This window comes from Eubalaena glacialis, chromosome 8, assembly GCF_028564815.1.
Source record: "Eubalaena glacialis isolate mEubGla1 chromosome 8, mEubGla1.1.hap2.+ XY, whole genome shotgun sequence".
Classification (NCBI taxonomy): domain Eukaryota; kingdom Metazoa; phylum Chordata; class Mammalia; order Artiodactyla; family Balaenidae; genus Eubalaena; species Eubalaena glacialis.
The window spans coordinates 6616311-6635243 of NC_083723.1; the positions used below are offsets into that span (position 1 = coordinate 6616311).

At 42.3% G+C, this 18933-nt stretch overlaps 1 long non-coding RNA gene across 2 annotated transcripts in view; it reads left to right on the forward strand.

Annotated features, from left to right (window-relative positions):
- LOC133096085 (uncharacterized) overlaps window positions 1-18933 on the forward strand; it is a 66392-nt gene that overhangs the window by 20400 nt on the left and 27059 nt on the right. For both annotated transcript variants that reach the window (XR_009701739.1, XR_009701738.1), the window contains exon 4: window positions 482-566. This is a non-coding gene — a long non-coding RNA (uncharacterized LOC133096085). The remainder of the gene's footprint in view (window positions 1-481; window positions 567-18933) is intronic.

Sequence of the window (18933 nt, forward strand, 5' to 3'; positions counted from 1 at the left end):
TAAAGGGTGAAAAGAAAATGAATACATTTCTAGAAACCATTTATTTGATTCAGAATTTTTTTGTTGTTTAAAACATTATTTCTCAGTAATAGAGTATCGAGGAACTCTCCTGAAGATAACTATAATCTCGACATGATATATTTTAAACACTACATGAAGACGTAGGAGAGAGAGGAAAAGCAGGCAGATTCAGGAGGGGGGTAGACAGTGGAAGGAGAGAAGTCACTTGGTAAATTTCCCATTTTTATGACTCTTCCCCTGAGGGCAGACCCCAGTCCCAGGGGTGAACCTCGTGATAGTGGCTGAAAGAAGCAGAGGCCAGAGTTCAGGGCAGGCACGGTGATGGTGTGAGGGGAGGTGCCGTCACCTGTAGCAGCCCCACACCTGGCCCAGGAGGCGGAGCCCAGGGCTCATCCCTGCCACCGTCGGGGACACCTTGAGCTGTTCATAAACCTCTCTGAGCTTCAGTTTGTTCTTGCAGATCCTGAAGGAAAGCACGTCTTTCTCACGGGTTCTTTTTGAGGATTAACAGATAATGTGTACGGGGCCTGACACATCGCAGTTCGGTGAGTGCTGTCTGCTTCCCACTTCTCTTTTGTGGCTTACGTGGAATCTTGTGACTAATTCTCAATCTCTGAGGTAAAGTCTGGTGGCCAACCTCCCAGTCAGCTTGAGACTCTGGTCCTGAATTTTTTTTATAAAGGGCCGTGAGAAAAGAAAAAAGCTTCTCATAAGCTTAGTCTACCTTCTCATCCCCCTTCTAAAATGCAGGTTTGAAGAATAATCTGCCACATTTTTGCAGTGAGTGCTAGCTTGCGGGACCCCCTAAAAGAAGCCCTCAGATGACAGCTGCCTGTAAGGAACTGCAGGAGTTAGCACTTCCCGAGAATATTTGAGAACCACTGCCTGTCTCCAACTTCCTGTCACCCTGCACCCTCCAGTCTTTGTTCATCTTTATTTCCTGTGGCCTCCTACTTTCTGCTCGGTGGTTAATTTTACAGAATTTTGAGTGATCGTGTGCACCAGTTTTTGAAAGGGCTACAGCCCCTCTCTACTCTGGAATCGTCTGTGATTCTCCTTGTTCCCACCTCTCTCATCCCACCAACACTCACTGCAGGTTCCGTAATTAGACGAAGCAGTCTTTGCCCCTCTACCTTTCCCCACTCCCCTGGACCACGGTGGTACCCTCCTAACTGGTTCCCTGCTTCCCTCCATGTCACCTGCACGCCATTCTCCTCCAGATCCAAGAGTTAAACTATTAAATGTGCTTATCAATTTTTATTAATCCTTCACTTTAACTTCTCCCATAGCTTCTTTTTTTTTTTTCTTTTTTCCCATAACTTCTTATTCCAGTTAGAACAAAACCTAATCTCCTTACCAGTCCCCTGATTACTTCTCTGAAGTCACCCCTAATACTCTTTCCCTCATTCACTGTGGTGCTCGATTTCTTTCTGTCCCACAGACATTTCAATCTCATCCTTTCACCCAAGCCACTGTTCTTGCTGTTCCCTGTGCTTGAATGTTCTTTCTCTGCTGGGCTGCCTGCCCTTTATCACTCCTGCTTTGATTCTGTTACCATCTCTTCCAAGAAGCCCTTCCTGACTGTCCTGCCTAGGTTGGTCCTGACCCAGCCTCAGTCCCTCTCGATCCAATTGCACTGTTCTGTTTCCTTCACAGCACTTATCACGATTGGAAATTGTATCTCTATCTATTTATTTGTTGCAGCATCATCCAGTTCAGATATAGAGTTTATTGAGAAAAACCTTCAGAGAAGTAGTAAAAGCAGATAGAATCTCCTTGACTCTTGTTACTTGTCAGAGCTTAGGCCGGGTGTAGATATGACCCACGGCCAAGGTACCAATGAAGAAGGACAGTCCCCCGCAATGTTCCATACATTTGTCGATGAGGGACAGGGTCAGAGAACATCCCTGAGATCACGTAAGTTCCCTGGCTGGGGAAGTGGCTTTGATGGAAAGGAGGATGCTCCAGGTCATGGAAACTAGTAATTAGTCCATCCTTCTGTTAAGCTGGCTCAGGTCTCCTTCCCAAGCTCTCTGCTCAGCCACCAGAAGTGCGGAGGACCTGAGCAGCGGGGCCCATCGGCTCTTGTCTCCTCATAGAGCCAGGGATGGTGTCTGTCTGGTTTGCCACTAGAACAGTACATGGAAAGGCGCATAGAAAGGTAAACAAAAAATTATTTGTTGAATGAGTAAAAGAATAATAGCGTGAGTAATGATGAAGTAAATGACTGAAAAAGGAACTGAAAGTTAGAAGGAAAGGCCATATTTACTTGAAGTTATGTCTCGGTAGTGACAGAGGCCTGCTGGGGAGATGTTGTCTGAATTTACGGCAGTGCTGTAACTAGGAGCAGAGGCCACAGGTGCAGGGCAGTCACTGCTGTGACTCCAGCTATTGCTCTTAAATACGCAGCCAAGCTCACGTCATGCTGTCCATACCTCATTTATAGAATTCTAATCGTCAGCTTGACGTGCACTGTCTCTTAAATCAGCGGTGCATTCATTGGTATTGGAACCAAAGTTTCATGATCCTTTTTGTAAGAGGAACAGATCGGGATTTGGGGGGAGACATCTTCCCAGTGTCTCTGTTTCATCCTAAGACTGTTTTCTTCATCTCAAACCAAGACCACATCTGCCCTGGATTGCTTTTGGCAACAAGAGTGGTAATGAGGTCATTTCCACTACGATAGCGTCATTGTTGGTAATGCTTATTGCGTCGTGATCAGTTTTTGGAATGCTTCTAAATCAGCAAAGTTAGAAAAAAATTATTAAATGAAGGAAGAGTATACGATGAGGTAAATCCTGAGGAGTATGGCTAATAGCACAATGTAAAATCCTCATCAAGTTCTTGATTAAATTCAGGTCTTGAGGATTTCGCATTATAACAAAGCTCCCTGGGGTTTAAGTCAGCATTCTAGTTTTACTCCTTTCATAAATATCAATCCTTGGGATAGATATTATTGACTCATAAAATTAATAAGATTTACTTTCATAATGTTGATAAAAAACTATAAAGTAGGCAAAACAAATCTTTTGCAGGCTCTACCGTGACCCGTTTCTGGGGTCATTTTCCTCTACCAGTGTAATATCTGCTTTCAGAGCTCTTAGGGACTAAAGAATGACACATAATGGAGAAATTACACAAGTTATTTTGCTGCGTATTTCTACAAGTCAAGTAATCTGCTGCAGTAATTTTAAAGCAATTTTCTTAAACTAACAATTAGCTTAATACAATCATAAACTCTGAAATTTTACACCCTTGGCTGCTTTAGTCCTTAAAATTCTCTTCAACATCATCTTTCCCCGTTTCTATTCTACTCTCTTCCTGTTCCTTCTTGGACTATTTACTGATTGTTTTCTTGCTGTGATCACCTCCTAAATGTTAGTGAAACTCCGCGTTCAACCCACTGGTCTTCTCACTGGCCTCCAAGTCCCTCTGTCCCCCACCAAACCTTTTGTAATTTCATTTCAATATTGTGATAAACATCATCTACTTTCCAACCTCTCTCACTTACCACCACTTTCCATACCCAGTCATCAAGCCTCGTAGTATATATTTCCTTAGACTCTTTCCTATCTTTTCCTTCCTCTACATCTTCATTCTACCCAAAATCACTATAATCGCAGGCCTCTCTAAAGCTCAATAGTCACTCAAGGTTCACAGCCACTGGGAGGCAGCAGTGCTGAATCGTTAGGTCTCTTGAGGATTTGCCTCAGGTCCACTCAAGCCCTCTTGTATGAAGCATGACCTCTTCACTATTAATAAGGCTCTAAGTTGATTATACTAAAATTATAGGGAATATATTGGGAAGAACTCAAATGATGCTAGCAGATATTTCTTAATATAAAGAATTTATAAGAATTTGGGAATAAAAACCATGGGAATGAAAGCTGTGAGCCTGGCATGCAGAAGGAGGAGGGGATGAGTGGGAAACCACGGTTGGAGAGGCCTGGGTTCAGATTTCTGCCCCACCATCAGTTTGACACTGGGCAAGATACTTATGCGATTTTAGCTTTTCCTGATCTGTTAACTGGAGATAGTAATATCTCCACTCAAAGGGGTATTTTGACAGTTAAATAATATTGTATATAAAGTTTCCATCCTGGAAACTTGCATGTGGTAGGTTCTCATCAAATCATAACTCTTAATATTTACAGGCACAGCACTCCTGCCCTTGAAAAGTAAAATATCAATAATAGCTTTAAATGATGGCTTAAGGAAATAATAATCAAAATGCCATAAAGAAATGCACATTATCTGTCAAGGAATAGTGCTGATAGCCATTCTTAAAGGAGCCTGGAGTGTCTGTAATGGAGAGAAATTATAGGCAGGTCACCCTTACCTTAGACAGGGCAGGACCACGTACAAAATGTTGTTTGACACTTCAGCTTCTGAAAAAAAGATTTTGCCACATGTAGCAAGAAAAGTATAGAAGGTTTGCAGATTTTGATGGTCTTTAAATAAAATCAGTCTAAGGGCCAACCTCTCACCTTAAGTTTGAAAGCATTTTCCAGCCACTATCAGTTATTTAAGAGAAGCACTGGGGGAAATATAGATAAATAAACCATCCTACATTGCCACTCCCTGGACCACCAGACTCACCTGGCTGTGAGCTGGGTGGGGAGGGCAGCGACGATTAGGAGTTGCCATTTATTTGTGTCTACTGCAGACGACAATAAGAGAGATTTTCACTTGACTGGGGATTGTAGAGATCATTTAGTCCAGCATTTCATTTACTAAAGAGGAAACCCAAGCTCAGACCGGCTGAGCTGGGCACAGTCAGGCAGCTACTGAATGGCAGAGCCGGCCTGGAGCCCAGTTCTCTCAGCTCCTGGTCCAGAAGTTCCTTCCACTGCACCCCAGCTGCTGCTTTACAGCATTGAGGTTTGGGGATTTTATTCATTCAAATGCAAATGTTTTGTGTGCTTCTTTAACAGGACATTCTTTTGTCTTACTTTACTAAGTAGGGTTTGCTGTACTGAGTAAATGAGTATAGACATGGAGGTGTTAAAATCATCAACCTCTTCTAAAGCATCATTCTTTTCCCTTTGTTTCTATTTGTAACGTGGAACACTTGCTTCTTTTTTTCCTTACAGCTTGAATCGAGACAGCCATACTTATAACTTGATTTACTTGTTCTAGTGGATGATACAAGGAGTGAGGATGAAATTAATGAAATCAGTGTAGCTCACAGGAAGCTCTTGCCCATCCCCGCTCCCACCCCTCCTTTGGGAATTCATCCAGGGGATTCGTTGAGGGAATTCGTTGCTACGAAACAGTGCTGCAGCTGGGCTCAGTGAGGGGTCTGGGTGGTCGCACAAAAGCTAGCAACGTCTGCAGCTTTGAGAAGGTTGGAGATGTTAGGGGCCACCCAGTGTTACACCACTGGGAAAAGTTTCCCTGTCTGGAATGTCCCCACGGGCTCCATTCTGCCACCGCGGGCACTCTCTGACTTCCTGCCCAAGACGGAAACCCTCCTCCGCTTCCATGACAATTGGGGTCATCACCCTGGCTGTCGCACCACTACCCGCTTGCCCCCATTCGCATCTGAGGAGTAAGTCTACCTGTAGGATTCTGGTCACCACCAGGCACATGAAGTAATTCATGATCAGAGAGAAAGGGAATCACACCCAGCGCTGGCGGGGGTCGGGCGGGGCCAAAAAGAGGCTGCAGCTACCAAGCGGAAGAAGAGAAGAGGAAGAACCAAGGCTGATAATAAGTAAATGCCAACATGGCCATGCTTTTGTTAAAATACTGCAGTATTTCCAGCTGGCTGGTAAGTGGTCACTGCTCCAAGCCTTCACAATGCCCTGTCACTCCAGCCACTCAAGGCTAATGTCTGTTTCATTTTAATGATTGGTGCCTGGGTCCTAGGCAGTTGATAAATATTTTAAATATTACCCCTTAAGAGAACTAATACTGAAAATGTGGCAAAAGGACACACTTGTATCTACCTTTAATTGTTTTACTCCAGAGGGGAGTTTCCATGAGGTACAGCGTCTCATGGGAAATGGAAATACGTGGAAATACTGTTCTCGTCGGTACCTTTTATCATTTACCTCTGGTGCTGACGATTGTGCTTTCACTTTCCTTCCTTGGCAGAAGCATCCAGCAGAGAGAACTTTCAGCTCTGGCTCCCCTGAGCCATTCGACAGGGCCTGCTCCTTAGGAAGGAGGAGAGGCACGGACCACCCGGCCTCTTGTCTGGAGTAGCACCACAATGTCCCAGGATGGATCCATAGGGAGGGGAGGGAGGCACTTATAAATTCTCAGGCCCAGTGTGGCTCCTTTCCTGAAATCAATGGCTCACATATAAAAGTACGGTTCAGCCACAAACTAATTAAAAAGGCATCACTGGCATCTTGCAGGGACATCGAGAGAGACTCGGAACCCAGAGCAGCCCTTCTCCAAAGCCCCTTCCTTCACCCCTTCCTTTGCACCCTGGATCTGCCCTCTGGTGGCAAACCCTCTCCTCTCACATCCCCTTGCCTTACTTTGTAGACTGATAGCCTCTCCTAGCCCTCCTCTGTTCCTCCTTCCTCTCAGGTCTCGTTTCTCCTCTTTTCTCCATGTTTTGATGATCCATAATCCAAAAGATCCACAAGTTATCTGGCAGAGGATGTAGAGTAAAATGAAGAAATCTTACTCTGTCTGGGCACAGAGAAAGTGACAGACCAATAGAATTGGTTCTTATGGGTCCATTTTGCTTAGAGAAGATTCAGGAAGTTGTGAAAAAGCCCAAACTTTGAAAATGTCAGTTTTTATGCATTTCAGAAGCTTAGGGTTAACCGTCTTAAATTTTTATTGCCTAGAAAATGATGGTGGCGCGTAGTTACTAGGAGGGGCAGTGCCTCAGGGAGGAGACTCATCTGAGGACATTAAGTCAGTCATCTAAGCAAACCACTTCCTGTGAGTAACACAAATTAATTCTAGTGTTGGTGAGGGAATCGGGGTGATAAAGAAACCCTCTGGGGGCTTCAGACACAACTCAGAACTCCTGTGGCCTGTGTCATTAGCCTGGGTGACTTACCTGTCTGGTTTCAGCAACACCTGTAGTCCTTCCTACCTTGTGCATGTCTTCTGTTTGAATTTTCCATATAATATTTTAAACTCTTAAATAAAACTTAAAAAATAAAATCACCCATAATGCTAACACACTAAAAGAATTGTGTTAACTTTCCAGTGTGCTACTTTAGTGTTTTTCCATAACCATATAAATGTTACCATACCCTTTAAATATTATCTCAAATATTTTTTGTGTTATTACATTGTTTTCCAAATTACCATTTTAATAGCTAAATATGTCATTGAGCTACGATGTCCTAATTTCCTTAACCATTCCCTTATTGTTAGTTATTTGGTTTGTTTTTATTATTTTACAGTTACAGATAATCCTGCAATTAATACTTTCATGGACCTAACTTTTTCTCCTTTTTACTATTTCCTTAGGATAAATTTTTAGAGGTTAGAGTACTGGTCCAAATTATATGAATATTTTCATAGCCAATTAACGTTCTGTTAGGGTTGTAGCAATTTATACCTCTTGCTTTATTATACGTATGCATTCTATTTGTATGTGTTACCCAGTCTTCTGTTGCATTTTTATTTTAACCCTTCTTTGCTTACAAAAATTTTACACTTCTATGTAACAGAATCTGTTGTTTTTCTCTCATACTTTTATATTGCTTCAATTCTTCAAATGATATCAACAGTTTAAAGTTATAACAAATTCTGCCTTTATGCAAGCTCATCTGTGATTTCCCTAATATTTAGTTCTTTGATATATTCAGAGATTTTTGAATATGGTTATATATTTACTTTTTCCAAAATACTGTCTAATTTTAACCCAGTATAATTTATTAAGTTTCTGTTGTTTCCCACTCATTGTCCAGCAATATTTCAATAATCCCACACTGATCTAGGTCAATTTCTGGGCTCTCTGTACTTTACCACTCATATGTTTTTCTGTTTTGCCACCATATTTCTTTGCTTTAAACATGATATGTTATAGTATGTTTCTATATCTGGTGGAGACTCTTATCTCGTGTTATAATTTTTCTCAAAATATTCTTCTCCTGAGCCCTGACAATCTTCACTTCTATTTCACTTAAGCAATTTCTTCTCTTGGTCACACTGTGATTATCCCACCTCTGAAATAATGAACTCAGATCTCACCGAGCCTGCCGTTCTTTCTCTTTGCCTTTTCTTTTATTCCCAGTAACACTGCTCTTTGTATCACTGGGATGTATACATCATCCTAGTTTCCCAGTTCACTCTATCAGCCAGGCTGAGCGGAATGATTGACCGTTTTACAACAGTACATCAGCATTGCGCTTTTCTTCCTTTCTTATCTTTCCACCAAAGCTGTGTCGTCAAATCCCAGCTCCAAAGGAACCCAGCCGTCCACGTTCTCAGTTTCTCCTTCACTGCCTAGTGCAGCCGGATTGAAATCAAGTGATGGCGGACTGACACTATGACAAATGCTGTTCGTGAGCATTTAGGATTTGTGCAAGGCTGGTAAGAGACGGGAGTCTCAGATGTAGGTAAAGCCTTGACAAAAGAAAATAATATGCATTCTTAAGTCCACAACTTTCTTACGGTCAATGTTAAAAAATCCTAGAGCAGATTATTAGAGGCATGTCAGTCACTGAGGAGGAGACTGTGTAGATACACTGGGGACAAGACATGTGAGAACAAAATTCCTTTTTTTAAAGTAAAATAGGAAACTCTAGAAGAAAAAATAGAGGAGGGGTGATAAAGAGCAGGACAGAGACAGGGGTACTTGAGGACTCTCATCTCAAGTAGAAAAGATCTGCTAGAGTTTTTTAATACGTTATCTTTTTCAAGCCTGACAAAAATCCTTCACTGAAGTGATGACCACAACTTGCAAAAGAGGGAGCTGAGAGTCAGAGAAGTTCAGTAAACTCAAGGAAACTACACTCATGTCCATGTGGCGTGAAACCCCGTTCTCATCTCCTCTAACATGCCTTTGTGACACCTCTGCAAGATGTAGAAACAGTGACTATGATACTACCCTAGCTAGGGAAGGTTATATCTTGTTGAACGAACGCATGGGTCTGATCTCCAGGCCCGTAGATGCACTGCCTGCCGCTTCTCCTGCCTGTGGACGTCACAGGCACCTCACACCCCATCAGGCTGCCCGGACTGCTCTTCCTGGTCCAGGACTTCCCGTCTCAGTGACCGCTGCCCCTTCCCGCCTGACTGTTCACGGCGGAGGCCGGGGAGTCAGCCCTTCCTCGCAGCGCCGCCTGCTTTCCCGTCTCCCCGCTGTCCTGCTCCAAGCCCCGCAGCCCCTCTGGACTGCTGGTGCTCGCCTCCCCACGGCGCCTCTCACCTCCCTCCTGTCAGTTCTCTCTTCGAAAGGCTCGTTTCATCCCTGTTGTTGTTTAAAACCGTGGAATGGCTTTCTGTTGCGGGGGGAAGGAGGGCATAGAGTTCCAAGCCCTCCCCTCAGCCCATGCAGCCCAGCGTGCTCTGGCCTCACAGCGCCCTGTGGCCTCATCTGGACCACTGTCTCCTGCTCTCCACGTGGCCATAACAGACTGGCCTTTCTACACTACCTCAAACCCGCCATGTTCCTTCCAAGCTCAGACCCAGGGCATTTGAATAATTGATGATCCCCTCCACCCCATTCTGTTTTTCCCATGATGCTTAGCTTTTTCTAACCTATTTGAGAACTCATTTGTGGTGTTACTGGTTATCGTCTGTCGTCCTGCTCAAGAGTATAAGTTCCACCAGCACTTATATTTTGTTCACTGATACCAGAGCAATGCCTGGTACACACCAGTTACTTAACAGATAGTTGTTGAAGAAAGTGGTTCATTCACTTTAATTTATGACATATACATGAACAAAGAACATACCAAACTACTGGGTAGTATATGTACCTACCAGAGAATAGGGCACGTGCTGGGTGGTAGAGTCATGGTCCAACACTATCAGACTAATAAACGCACAGTGCAGTTTAATAGGGACTAAGTAAAAAGCCTGCCTTTGGGTCCAGAAGGTAATAGAAAAACAGGATAATGGGGTGAAATGACATGGTAGAGGGATTATGAAAACTACTTTAGGTTTTATTTAAGAGTTGGGCTTTTTTTTCTTTTTTTTTTTTTTTCTATTAACATCTAGCATTGGTGTGGTACATTTGTTATAATCAATGAACCAATATTGATATATTATTATTAACTAACATCTATAGTTTACATTAGGGTTCCTCTTTGTGTTGTGTAGCTTTATAGTTTTTTTTTCAAATTTTTATTGGATTATAGTTGAGTATAATTGCAGTATAGTTGTTGTGTTAGTTTCCGCTGTACAACAAAGTGAATTAGTTATACATATACATATATCCACTCTTTTTTAGATTCTTTTCCCAAATAGGTCATTACAGAGTATTGAGAAGAGTTCCCTGTGCTATACAGTAGGTCCTTATTAGTTATCTACTTTTTATATAGTAGTGTGTATAGGTCAATCCCAATCTCCCGATTTATCCCTCTCCCTACCATTCCCCGCCCCCAGTAACCATAAGTTTGTTTCTATATCTGTAACTCTATTTCTGTTTTGTAAATAAGTTCATTTGTACCATTATTTTAGATTCCACATATGAGCGATATCATACGATATTTGTTTTTCTCTATCTGACTTACTTCACTCAGTATGACAATCTCTAGGTCCATCCGTGTTGCTACAAATGACATTATTTCATTCTTTATTATGGCTGAGTAATATTCCATTGTATATATGTACCACATCTTCTTTATCCATTCCTCTGTTGATGGACATTTAGGTTGCTTCCATGACCTGGCTATTGTAAATAGTGCTGCAATGAACATTGGGGTGCATGTGTCTTTTTGAATTATGGTTTTCTCAGGGTATATGCCCAGTAGTGGGATTGCTAGGTCATATAGTAGTTCTATTTTTAGTTCTTTAAGGAACCTCCATACTGTTCTCCATAGTGGCTATACCAATTTACATTCCTGCCAAAGGTGTAGGAGGGTTCCCTTTTCTCTACATCCTCTCCAGCATTTATTGTTTGTAGATTTTTTGATGATAGCCATTCTGACTGGTGTGAGGTGATATCTCATTGTAGCTTTGATTTGCATTTCTCTAATAATTAGCAATATTGAGCATCTTTTCATATGCTTTTTGGCCATCTGTATGTCTTCTTTGGAGAAAAGTCTATTTAAATCTTCTGCCCATTTTTTGATTGGGTTTTTTGTTTTTTTGATATTGAGCTACAAGAGCTGTTTGTGTATTTTGGAGATTAATCCCTCATCAGTCACTTCATTTGCAAATACTTTCTCCCATTCTGTGGGTTGTCTTTTCATTTCGTGTATGGTGTCCTTTGCCATGCAAAAGCTTTTAAGTTTAATTAGGCCCCATTTGTTTATTTTTGTTTTTATTTTCATTATTCTAGGAGGTGGATCAAAATAGATCTTGCTGCGATTTATGTCAGAGAGTATTCTGCCTATGTTTTCCTCTAAGAGTTTTATAGTACCCAGCCTTACATTTCAGTCTTTAATCCATTTTGAGTTTATTTTTCTGTAGGCTGTTAGGGAGTGTTCTAATTTCATTCTTTTACATGTAGCTATCCAGTTTTCTCAGCACCCCTTATTGAAGAGACTGTCTTTTCTCCATTGTATATTCTTGCCCCCTTTGTCATAGATTAATTGACCGTAGGTGCTTGGATTTATCTCTAGACTTTCTATCCTGTTCCATTGATCTATATTTCTGTTTTTGTGCCAGTACCATACTGTCTTGATTACTGTAGCTCTGTAGTATAGTCTGAAGTCAGGGACTCTGATTCCTCCAGCTCCGTTTTTTTCCCTCAAGACTGCTTTGGCTATTCGGGGTCTTTTGTGTCTCCATACAAATTTTAAGATTTTTTTGTTCTAGTTCTGTAAAAAAAAATGCCATTGGTAATTTGATAGAGATTGCATTGAATCTGTAGATTGCTTTGGGTAGTATAGTCATTTTCACAATATTGAGTCTTTCAATCCAAGAACATGGTATAGCTCTCCATCTGTGTCATCTGTGATTTCTTTCATCAGTATCTTATAGTTTTCTGAGTACAGGTCTTTTGCCTCCTTGGGTAGGTTTATTCCTAGGGATTTTATTCTTTTTGATGTGATGGTAAATGGAATTGTTCCCTTAATTTCTGTTTCTGATCTTTCATCTTTAGTGTATAGGAATGCAAGGATTTCTGTGTATTAGTTTGATGTCCTGCAACTTTACCAAATTCATTGTTGAGCTCTTGTAGTTTTCTGGTAGCATCTTTAGGATTTTCTATGTATAGTATCATGTCATCTGCAAACAGTGACAATTTTACTTCTTTTCCAATTTGGATTTCTTTTATTTCTTTTTCTTCTCTGATTGCCATGGCTAGGACTTCCAAAACTATGTTGAATAAAAGTGGCAAGAATGGACATCCTTGTCTTGTTTCTAATCTTAGAGGAAATGCTTTCAGCTTTTCACCATTGAGTATGATGTTAGCTGTGGGTTTGTCATATATGGCCTTTATTATGTTGAGGTAGGTTCCCTCTTTGCTCACCTTCTGGAGAGTTTTTATCATAAATGGGTGTTGAATTTTGTCAAAAGATTTTTCTGCATCTCTTGAGATGATCATGTGGTTTTTATTCTTCAGTTTGTTAATGTGGTGTATCACACTGATTGATTTGTGTATATTGAAGAAACCTTACATCCCTGAGATAAATCCCACTTGATCATGGTGTACGATCCTTTTAATGTACCGTTGGATTTGGGTTACTAGTTTTTTGTTAAGGATTTTTCATCTATGTTCGTCAGTGATATTGACCTGTAACTTTCTTTTTTTGTGATAACTTTGTCTGGTTTTTGGTATCAGGGTGATGGTGGCCTCGTAGAATGAACTTGGGAGTGTGCCTTCCTCTGCATTTGTTTGTAAGAGTTTCAAAAGGATAGGTGTTAACTCGTCTCTAAATGTTTGATAGAATTCACCTTGAAGCCATCTGGTCCTGGACTTTTGTTTGTTGGAAGTTTCTTGATCACAGTTTCAATTTCAGTACTTGTGACTGGTCTGTTCATATTTTCTATTTCTTCCTGGTTCAGTCTTGGAAGGTTGTACCTTTCTAAGAATTTATGCAATTCTTCTAGGTTTTCCCTTTTATTGGTGTATAGTTGCTTGTAGTAGTCTCTTATGATCCTTTGTATTTCTGTGATGTCAGTTGTAACTTCTCCTTTTTCATTTTTAATCTTATTGATTTGAGTCCTCTCCCTTTTTTTCTTGATGAGTCTGGCTAAAGATTTATCAATTTTGTTTATCTTCTAAAAGAACCAGCTTGTAGTTTCATTGATCTTTGCTATTGTTTTCTTCGTTTCTATTTCATTTATTTCTGCTCTGATCTTCATGATTTCTTTCCTTCTACTAACTTTGGGTTTTGTTTGTTCCTCTTTCTATAGCTGCTTTAGGTGTAAGGTTGGGTTGTTCATTTGAGTTGTTTCTTGTTTCCTGAGGTAAGATTGTATTGCTATAACCTTCTCCTCTTAGAAGTGCTTTTGCTGCATCCCATAGGTTTTGGATCACTGTATTTTTGTTGTCATTTGTCTCTAGGTATTTTTTGATCTCCTCTTTGATTTCTTCAGTGATCCATTGCCTGTTTAGGAACATATTGTTTAGCCTCCATGTGTTTGTGTTTTTTACAATTTTTTTCCTGTAATTGATTTCTAATCTCATAGCGTTGTGGTCGGAAAAGATGCTTGAGATGATTTCAGTTTTCTTAAATTTACCGAGGCTTGATTTGTGGCCCAAGATGTGATCTACCCTGGAAAACGTTCCTTGTGCACTCGAGAATAAAGTGTATTGTGCTGCTTTCTGATGGAATGTCCTATAAATATCAATTAAGTCTATCTGTTCTAACGTGTCATTTAAGCCTTGTGTTTCCTTATTAATTTTCTGTCTGGATGATCTATCCATTGGTGTAAGTGGGGTGTTGAAGTCCCCCACTATTATTGTGTTACTGTTGATTTCCTCTTTTATGGCTGTTAGTGTTTGCCTTTTATATTGAGGTGCTCCTATGGTGGGTGCATATATATTTGCAATTGTTATATCTTCTTCTTGGACTGATCCCTTGATCATTATGTAGTGTCCTTCCTTGTCTCTTGTAATAGTCTTTATTTTAAAGTCTATTTTTTCTGATATGTATTGCTACTCCAGCTTTCTTTTGATTTCCGTTTGCATGGAATATCTTTTTCCATCCCCTCACTTTCAGTCTGTATGTGTCCCTAGGTCTGAAGTGGTTCTCTTGTACACAGCATATATACAGGTCTGGTTTTTGTATCCATTCAGCCAGTCTATGTCTTTTGGCTAGAGCATTTAATCCATTTACATTTAAGGTAATTATTGATATGTATGTTCCTATTGCCATTTTCTTAAATGTTTTGGATTTGTTTTTGTAGGTCTTTTTTCTTCCCTTCCTCTTTTGCTGTCTTCTGTGATGGTTTGATGACCATCTTTAGTGTTGTGTTTGGGTTGCTTTTCCTTTTTCGTGTGTGTATCTACTGTAGTTTTTTGGTTTGCATTTCCCATGAGGTTTTGATATAACAGTCTATATATATATCAAGGTTGTTTTAAGTTGCTGGTCTCAATTTCAAATGCAGTTCCCATATCCTGAATTTGTATTCCCCTCTTCTCATGGTAGCTGGTTTTGATATCATATTTGTGTGTGGATAAATTCCTCCTTTTACTGTATGTTTGCCTTTACTGTTGAGCTTTCCCATTTGTGATTTTCTTGTTTCTAGTTTTGGCATCTTTTTTTTTTCCCTGCCTAGGGAAGATCCTTTAGCATTTGTTGTAAAGCTGTTTTGGTGATTCTGCATTCGCTTAGCTTTTACTTGTCTGTAAAGCTTTTGATTTCTTCCTCGAATCTGAATGAGAGCCTTGCTGGGTAGAGTATTCTTTGTTGCAGGTTTTTCCCTTTCATCACTTTTAATATATCATGCCATTCCCTTCTGTCCTGCAGAGTTTCTGCTGAAAAATCAGCTGATAACCTTTGAGGATTCCCTTGTATGTTATTTGTTGTTTTTCCCTTGTTGCTTTTAATATGTTTTCTTTGTCTTTAATTTTTGTCAGTTTGATTAATATGTGTCTTGGCAAGTTCCTCCTTGAATTTACCCTGTATGTGACTCTCTGAGCTTCCTCGACTTGGGTGACAATTTCTTTCCCATGTTAGGGACGTTTTCAACTATAATCTCTTCAAATATTTTCTCATGCCCTTTCTCTTTCTCTTCTTCTTCTGGGACCCCAATAATATGAATGTTGGTCCATTTAATGTTGTCCCAGAGGTCTCTGAGAATGTCCTCATTTCTTTTCATTCTTTTTTCTTTGTTTTGTGTCAGTGATTTCCACTATTCTGTCTTCCAGCTCACTTATTCGTTCTTCTGCCTCAGTTATTCTGCTACTGATTCCTTCTAGTGTATTTTTCTTTTCAGTTATTGTGTTGTTCATCTCTGTTTGTTCTTTAAATCTTCTATCTCTTTGTTAAACATTTCTTTTATCTTCTCAGTCTGTGCCTCCATTCTTTTTTCAAGATTTTGGATGATCTTTACTATCATCATTCTGAATTATTTTTCAGGTAGATTGCCTATCTCCTCTTCATTTAGTTGTTCTTGTAGGTTTTTATCTTTCTCCTTTATCTGCAACATATTTCCTTATCATCTCATTTTGTCTCACTTACTGTGTTTATGGTCTCCTTTCTGCAGGCTGCAGGATCGTAGTTCCTCTTGCTTCTGGTGTCTGCCCCCTGGTGGGTGAGCTTAGTCCAGGGGCTTGTGCAAGCTTCCTAGTGGGAGGAACTGGTGCCTGCCCTCTGGTGGGTGGAGCTGGGTCTTGTCCCTCTGGTGGGCAGTTCCCTATCAGGGTATGTACTTTGGGGTGGCTGTGAGCTTAATACTTTAGGCAGCCTATCTGCTGATGGGTGGGGCTGTGTTCCTGTCTTGCTGGTTGTTGGGCCTGAGGAGTTCCAGCACTGCAGCCTGAAGCTGTTGGGTGGGGTCAGGTCTTGGTGCTGAAATGGGGTCTTCCAGGAGAGCTCATGTCGATTAATATTCCCTGGTGCCTCTGGTCCCAGTGTCCTTGCCCCCACCGTGAGCTACAGCCCACCCCCACTTCCCCAGGAAGCCCTGCAAGGCCTGTAGGTAGGTCTAGCCCAGGTTCCTGTGGAGGCACTGCCTTGTGCTGGGTCCCAGTGTATGTGAGACCTTGTGTGCACCTCCCAGAGTGGAGTCTCTGCCTCTCCCAGCCCTGAGGAGCTCCTGCACTCAAGCCCCGCTGGCCTTCAAGGCTAAATGCTCTGGGCGTTCTTCTTCCTGATTCCAGATCCTCAGACTCTCTTGGAGGACTATTTTTAAGTGGGAACGATGCTGTGTAGCCTACGTGGGTTTAATTTTTTTCTTTTTCTTTTTTCTTCTTCTTTTTTTTTTTGGTGCAAGGGCTGTTTTTAGTATGGACGTCTGCCACGACTTTTTTCAGTGTATGCTGGCCTTGATCCCCTTGACAGGGGTTTTGATGGGTGTTGTGGTGACCAGAGCCTGCACTGGGTATTGAACAGGGCTTCCCCTTTGCTCTGTGGTTGTCACTGCCCTGTCAGAGGTGTAGTCTGCTCCCTAGTTGTTGCAGTAGAGGCCCCCAGATCTGTTTCTAGCTGTGTGTCTGATCTGCGGTGTGAGGTATGTGTGACTGGAGCACTCCCACTGGGAGAGAAGCCACTGAGTATTCCTCCTCTGGAGCTGTTCACCTGTGGGTGTGCTCTGTTGTGACTCCTTTCGCCCGTTGTGTGTGCTCTCAGATTACACTGTTGTTGGCACTGCACTCGGCTCCACCTTAACTGTGGGTGTGCCGGCAATTGGCCCTGGTGTCTCTCGGGCATTGTTTACACCAGGCCACCAGCATAGATCCACTGAAGTCAGGTGCCAGAATTGCAGTAATCATGGATCTGGACCCACTGTGGGAGTTATGATGCAGCTCAGAATCCGGCCTGGCCCAACCCCGGCATGTACGTGCCCACAAAGTCCATAGCTGTGAAAGCAAGACCCGTCTCAGTTGCAGGAGCACTTGTTGTCCGTTCAGATGTCCCGCAGGCACTGAGTTTACCAAGCCAGCCGTGGGGGGGTTTAATCCAAGGTTCATGGCTGCAAGGAGAGATTTCAGCTCTTCTTCCTTAGTCACACAGCCCCTGGGGCTCAGCTTTGGTTTCAGCCACACCTCTGCCTGTGGGCTACCCTCAGGTGTCTGCTCCCTGCACAGGCGAGGGGGTGGAGGTGGCGACCGACTGGGGCTCATGTGGTCACTCAGGTGGGAGGGAGAGGAGGTGGCGACTGAATGAGGCACACGAACTTGCTCTGGTGGGAGCCCCTCCTAGTGCCTGCAGAGGCAGGGGCCGGCACATGGGGAGAGAGGCCGCAATGGCGACCCTGCCCTTCGCGCGTCACTCAACAACGGCCCTTTGCTTGTACGGCAGACCAGGCTTCCTCCGGGAGCTTTCCTGGCTGCAGAGCTCCTCTCTCCTTTCCCCTCAGGCTGTCTCTGCACAGCCAACAGCAGTCCTCTCCCCAGGTTTGCTCTCCAAACCCCACGTTCCAGCACCCAGCCCCTGTCCGTACCTCTCAGGCTGGGTCATGCAGCGCTGTGGCATGACCATCTGTGGAGGTCTCACTCTGTCCTGCCTGCCACAAACTGGGTGCTATGCTCTCCTCAGGGCCCCCAAAGCTCCCCTTCTGTCTCAGCTGACCTCCTCCGCAGTGAGGGGGCTTCCGCAGGTGCGGGAACCTCTCCGGTCCTTCAGCTTCCTGACAGGGGCGCAGGTCCCGTCCTACTTCCTCTTGTCTTTTTTTCCTTTTCTCTCTTTCGTCCTACCCAGGTACACACGGATCTTTTCTTGTCCTTTTAGGTTTCTGAGGTCCTCTGCTAGTGCTCAGCAGGTGCTCTGTGAGAATTTCCATCTGTCAACATATTCTTCATGCCCCTGTGGGAAGAGGTGAACTCCACGTCCTCCTACTCTGCCATCTTGACTCGGCTCCCCCTATAGTTTTGACAGATGCATAATGTCATTTATCCACCACCATAGTATCATACACGATAGTTGCACTGCCCTAAAAATTCCCTGTGCTTCACCTATTCGGTCCTCTTCCCCCAGCTCCCAAACACCGGCAACCATTGGTCTTTTTACTGTTTCCGTAGTTTTGCCTTTTCCAGAATGTCGTATCTTTGGAATCATATAGTATGGAGTCTTTTCACATTGGCTTAGCTACTCCTCTTTTTAATTTTTTTGAGATTTCATTGATGCATAACATTGAATTATACATGTACAACATAATGATTTGATGTAGGTGTACATTGTAAAATGATTACCTCAGTAAATTAAGTTAGCATTCATCACTGCACATAGTTACAAATTCTGTGTGTTTGTGTAGTGAGAACTTTTAAGAGAATCTCTTAGCAACTTTCAAATATACAATACGGTATTGTTTCCTACAGTCACCGTGCTGTATGTGACGTCTCCAGGACTTATTTATTTTATAACTAGAAGTGACTACCATTTGCCCACCTCTACCCCCTGCCTCCGGAAACCACCCAGATTGGCTTCTTTTACTTAGTAACCAGCACTTGAGATTTCTCCATGTCTTTTTGTGGCTTGATGGCTCTTTCTTTTATCGCTAAATAATACTCCGTGGTATGAATGTATCATAGGTTGTTTATCCATTCACCTATTGAAGGACATTTTGGTTGCTTCCAATTCGGGGCAGTTATGAATTAGGTTTTAAGTTAGTGGAAAGCATGTGACTCTGCTACTACAGCTCTCTAACTGCTCGCCCGTCACAGCTAGTACTAGAGACACCTGCACACCATGGTTCTGCTCTTCTCTG